Source organism: Manduca sexta, unplaced genomic scaffold (assembly GCF_014839805.1).
Source record: "Manduca sexta isolate Smith_Timp_Sample1 unplaced genomic scaffold, JHU_Msex_v1.0 HiC_scaffold_1241, whole genome shotgun sequence".
Lineage (NCBI taxonomy): Eukaryota > Metazoa > Arthropoda > Insecta > Lepidoptera > Sphingidae > Manduca > Manduca sexta.
In genome coordinates this window covers 183-5337 of record NW_023592087.1, presented here as the reverse complement: position 1 = coordinate 5337, position 5155 = coordinate 183, and the positions used below count along the sequence as shown (strand labels likewise).

Here is a 5155-nt window from a genome sequence, read left to right as displayed (position 1 = left end):
ATATACTATAAAGTACTATAATTATATTGTAATTGGAAAAAGTGAAATCCATTTGATAAAATAATTTCACCCATAATAATATTCGCCTATATGTGAACATTCTGCCCATTCAACGTAGACCGGCAAGGCATAATCGCCGCTATATGTTTTACCAGTTATGACTTTACGACCAATCTTTTAAAGTCAAATTAAAAGTCCTCTAAAATGCCTTGCTGCTAGTGGTAGGATATATTATCTGCCCGGATAGCGACCAGCGTACCCAAGCTGTGAAAACCAGCCATAGTGACCCACGTAAGTGTGTCGCGTTGCAGCATCAGCCTGTGTATATTCGGTTTTAACAGGCCGGTATAATTGTGTCGACTATGGAGGGATAATCATCTCTCGTCAGTGGACATTCTTTTTGATCCCGCTCACTTATCAAGTCAAAGGGGTCACTTTACCATGCCATATAAAAAACCCTTATATCGTTTAATATTTAAAGGTACTGCGACGTGTTCCAACGGTGTCGCGAGGTGGACCCGTCAGGCCCGCTGGCCACGCTGCGTAAACTCTTGCTATCTGACGAGAGTATAGCCGGCTTCAAACGATGGGTGCTACGTCATTGGTACGCGGTGCTGCTCATCCTACTCGCGGTTATTGCGCTCTTGGTGAGTAACTTCTTTCATCTTACCTAATATTTGGTCTTCTTAAGTTATTGAGAATTTGCACGTGATTATTCTAGAACAATAACTGTCTTTTAATAACCTTTAATGATTAGGTGAAAATATAACAAAGCAACAAATTACTATTTACATACATAACATCACGCATTTATCCCCGAAGGGGTATGCAGAGGCGCAACTAGGGCACCCACTTTTCGCCAAGTATGTTCCGTCCCATGATGTGACAGGGGGCGAGCCTATCGCCATATCGGGCACAAATTCCAGACTCTGGGCTGATACTGAGCAGAAAAACCCAAATATCACTTTGCCCGACCGGGATTCGAACCCAGGACCTCAGAGCGCTATTGTACCGGACGTGCAATACAACTACGCCACCGAGGCAGTCAATTAATAAAAAATATTATTTAATAAGTGAAATTATTAATCAATTATCTGATTACATTTTTCTCTCAGCGATGCTGCCATATCCTTGATACGACTGTAAATATAAACGCGAAGTATTAAATAAATTATTATATGCTGCAAAAAATAAGGTATTAAAGTATGCTAGAGCGTATGGAATTGATTGAAATGGTCACAGTACATATTAAGCTAGGCTAATAATACCTAATAAATATATATTTTTTAATATAACGTATTGATTGATGTAAAACACCTTGTTGATACGAAGCGCATTTTTCATTTTGCAATTCAATTTTTCATCAATGCATTATCATCTTTGTACATTTATTATGAAACATATCATTAATGAATAATATGATTAATATAATTTATATTGTTTTATAGGTGGCAAGCACACGTTTCTTCGGTCGTCACGGGAAAAAGCTCAAATCAGTGACAATAATCCACCTCCACGACAGAAACCGTCCGTCTGCCCGACGGTGCTGATCAGGGACTCATAGTCCATACTGCCGTTAGGTACGGATTCGAACTACCTCACAGTGTATATGAGTCCATTAAATTGGGTTATTGCAGTATTATCTATAAAATAAAGACGCGATAAAATTATATTTATAATTTCTTTTTTGTTCTAGGTCAAAACTGCCACTAAAGAAAAAAGTAGCTTTAAGAACACGAGCCTATCGTAACAAGAAAGATCTCAAGAAGCAAGGAGACAAACCAACTCCTTCGCACAATGCCAACAAAAAGAGAGTAAGTATACAAACCAATTTAAAGATATATTATTATTTATCTGGGAGGGATGTATACTAACTTAATTATTACCTCTTTCAGAAGCCAAGTAGCCAAGCAAAACTAGATGAAGTCCCTAATGTCACAAAAGAAAACACAGCAATAGTCACCAACGCCGAAGGGAAATCTCCTAAACACGTCATACTATCTAAACATAAAGGTAAAGTAAAGAAACGAAAAATGAAAATGAAGAAAGAGACAATAGACTACAGTTCTATGCAGAAGCACCCCGCTTCGACCAAAGACAACGAAGCGTTGTCAAAGGTACAGAAATGGCTGCTCAGCTCTCCGCAACCGATAGGCATACCAAAATCAAAATCTATACCACTTGGATTAACTGAACGAAATCATAGACAAGTTCCGAAAGGCACTCGCAAAACTAGACCGTCCAGTGCAACCAACTTGTTGTCTGGCGAAAAGCTAGACTACAAGTTGTATTTAAACTCACCATTCAGATTCAGTGTGAAGATTTGCAAGAGCGATAAGACGAAAGTCGTCCTTGACAAGTCATCCAAGCCCGATGTAGACAGAAAACGTCATGAAGTTATGTCTCAGCAACCCGTGCCGGAACCTATAAAAGTAATTCCATCCAACAGAAACTCTAAGCACTCTAATTCTTCTAGAAACACTGAAAGCACATCGTCGTCGACCAGTCCTAAGTCACAAAACCAAGACGGTAAAGAACACGGCTATGCTAATTTGTTGCCGCGTAGCGCCAGTGATTGTAAACTAACTAAGAAAATCCCAGAAGTTAAAATCCGGAACGGTCATAAAAAAAGTAACTCAGTCGGGCAAAAGAAAGACACTACTGAAAGCAAACAAAATCTAATATCTCAGGAAGACTTCGACAACGCTCATGTCTACGAAAATGTAGTCATGTCTCAAGATTCGTTTGTACCGAAAAGTTGCAGTATGCCGCGACGACAAACCGCCGTGGGTATATCACGGCAGAGCAGCTACGGCCACCTACCCCGAGCTCAAATCCGCCCACATAGACATAGTACAAACAACGTGACCAGGTCCAGGAACAACAGTGCCAGCGAGCTCGAACATTTCTACAACGTCATCGAATCATTAAAAAGAACTAACAAAAAAGACTTTAATCCGAGTAACACTAACACGAGCAGCTCATCGGGCAGCAGCAGGCACGGCCTACCCTTAAATAAAAGTAATTCTAACCGGAAAGGTGGCAGCAGGAGTTCTCGACAAAACAGTCTAGTCGATAAACCTTCGCGTGCCAGTCCAATCGAGTCATCGGCGGCCAAACTGAAGAGGCAATTCAGTGAGGCCGAACTGGGTAACCGGCAATGTGACAGTGGTCTGAGGGGCTTCCAACTGGTGGTGGGTAAGGACAAGCTGAAGAGACAACTGAGCGACAACGAGCTGTGCAAGTCGCGCGTGCAGCTGGCGATGCCAATGTCGGCGGGTGCGGCGCCGGTGTGGCGGCGCGGCGGGCTGGCGCACGCGCGCACGTACACGTTCGGCGACCTCAAGCACAGCGCGCCCGACGCCGCGGAGCGGGCCGACGCGCCGTCCGACGACGTCCACATCTCTTCCGACGACTTTTTGAAAATCATTGATAATTAACATTCCCGGTGGTCTCTTAAGTCTTAAGAATAAATCGTTATAGTTATTTTTAAAATATGAACAAATTATTAATGTGTATATTAGATATCTAATCGCAAGGTGTAACTGATGTCGGCTGTTGTAAATATTGTAATTTGCTTTTATTTTTAGGTATTAACGTATCCTGCCACTGAAACAGATCATTGCTCAGTCCCATACGTAAGACGATAGGTACGCGAGTGTGTACGACCGGCACGAGTGGTAATGGCAACGATCTTATGAATAGTTTTGTTTTGGATAAAACATTATACCCAAACACTACGTGTGTTTTTTCTCGTTCCTTATTTATTAAAGATATTTCCGCTACTGCATTGTAACAAACAGTGAGCCAGTCTTCGGGTACTTATGGTTAAAACAAAAAATAAGGAGTACTACATGCTGGCAATGATCTAGTTTCACTGTACGATCTCTATAAAATGAATCTCTATTTTTTCTACATGCTATGTATTGTACAAATTTACTCAAACCTATGTAAAGTGTTCATATAACATTATTTTGATACTTTCTTATGATACTTTACGTGATTTGATTTCATTCTAATTTCGGTTTGTAATCGGTTGGTTATAACTATTTTATATGGCGGTCAATTAATGTGTCAATATAATTTGACATTTTGAATTCAAGTTCACTCCATGCTAACCTGAAATAAAATTATTTAACTATAAATAACAATTATAAAGGCTTCCATAGGATTGTATTTTTAACCATTCATCGTTATTTATTTAATATACCTACATATAATGTATCCCGCTTTTCCTACTCAATACAAAAAGCTTTTATATAGGTATTGATTTCGTAACATTTTCCTTCAAGGTTGTGAGTATACGTCATTTTTAACCTTTGATATAATCCTATGGAAACCTAAGTTTGCAGATAAACGTAAATCGAACGCTAAACTGTCTCTTCATATGAATATTTTTCTATAAAATATTGGATTTATTGCGAACTAACAAAATATAAGTCATAACTCATAAGCGTCATAAGTACATAAGGAGACTCCTGGCTGTTATTCGTTTTGTATGTTGTGTTCTGCAATATCTGGGATGGAATCACTTTCAGTTGGTCCACGTATTAGTATGACAATATAGTAGAACGTATAATTATAATAATAATATTATAAATATTGTAATTGTTAATATGCTGTCTAGAGGTTAGGTATAATATGGACATGATTTGATTAATTAAGTTCCCGCCTAAATTGTGTCGCAATATACCTATTTTTATCGTTAATCTCGGCTATTCGTTTAAAAATCGCGGAAGGCTGTATTTTTTTAATATTCAAAAATCAAATACAGATAAGTACAATTTAAATTTTCTATCTCAGATATAATCAGAATGTGTTCCAGTATTTGTGTGAGTCGTGCGAGAGCTTCGCGGCTGTTGCACAGCGTTTATGAGCTTCGTCATAGGGAGGTAAGGGTAAAAACGTAAAGCTATTGTATTGTATAGGAACTGATGATTTCTAAGGAAATACTAAAAGTATTTGGAGATGTTACAAATTTGTATTTACGATATAAATAGCGCTTCAAATGTCGATGGCGATCAAGAATAAAAGTATTACTAAATCCATAGATTATCTAATGCCTCATTGCTGAGCTGCGACTGTACGTATCCAGATCTTTAAGTCTCCTCGACAATATATTCTGAATTGATTTCGACTTATAGTTCTATTAATC

General features: G+C 38.8%; 1 pseudogene; it reads left to right on the top strand.

The window, feature by feature from the left end:
- Positions 1-481: 481 nt before the first annotated feature.
- Positions 482-4911, top strand: LOC119191237 (annotated as a pseudogene).
- Positions 4912-5155: the final 244 nt, after the last annotated feature.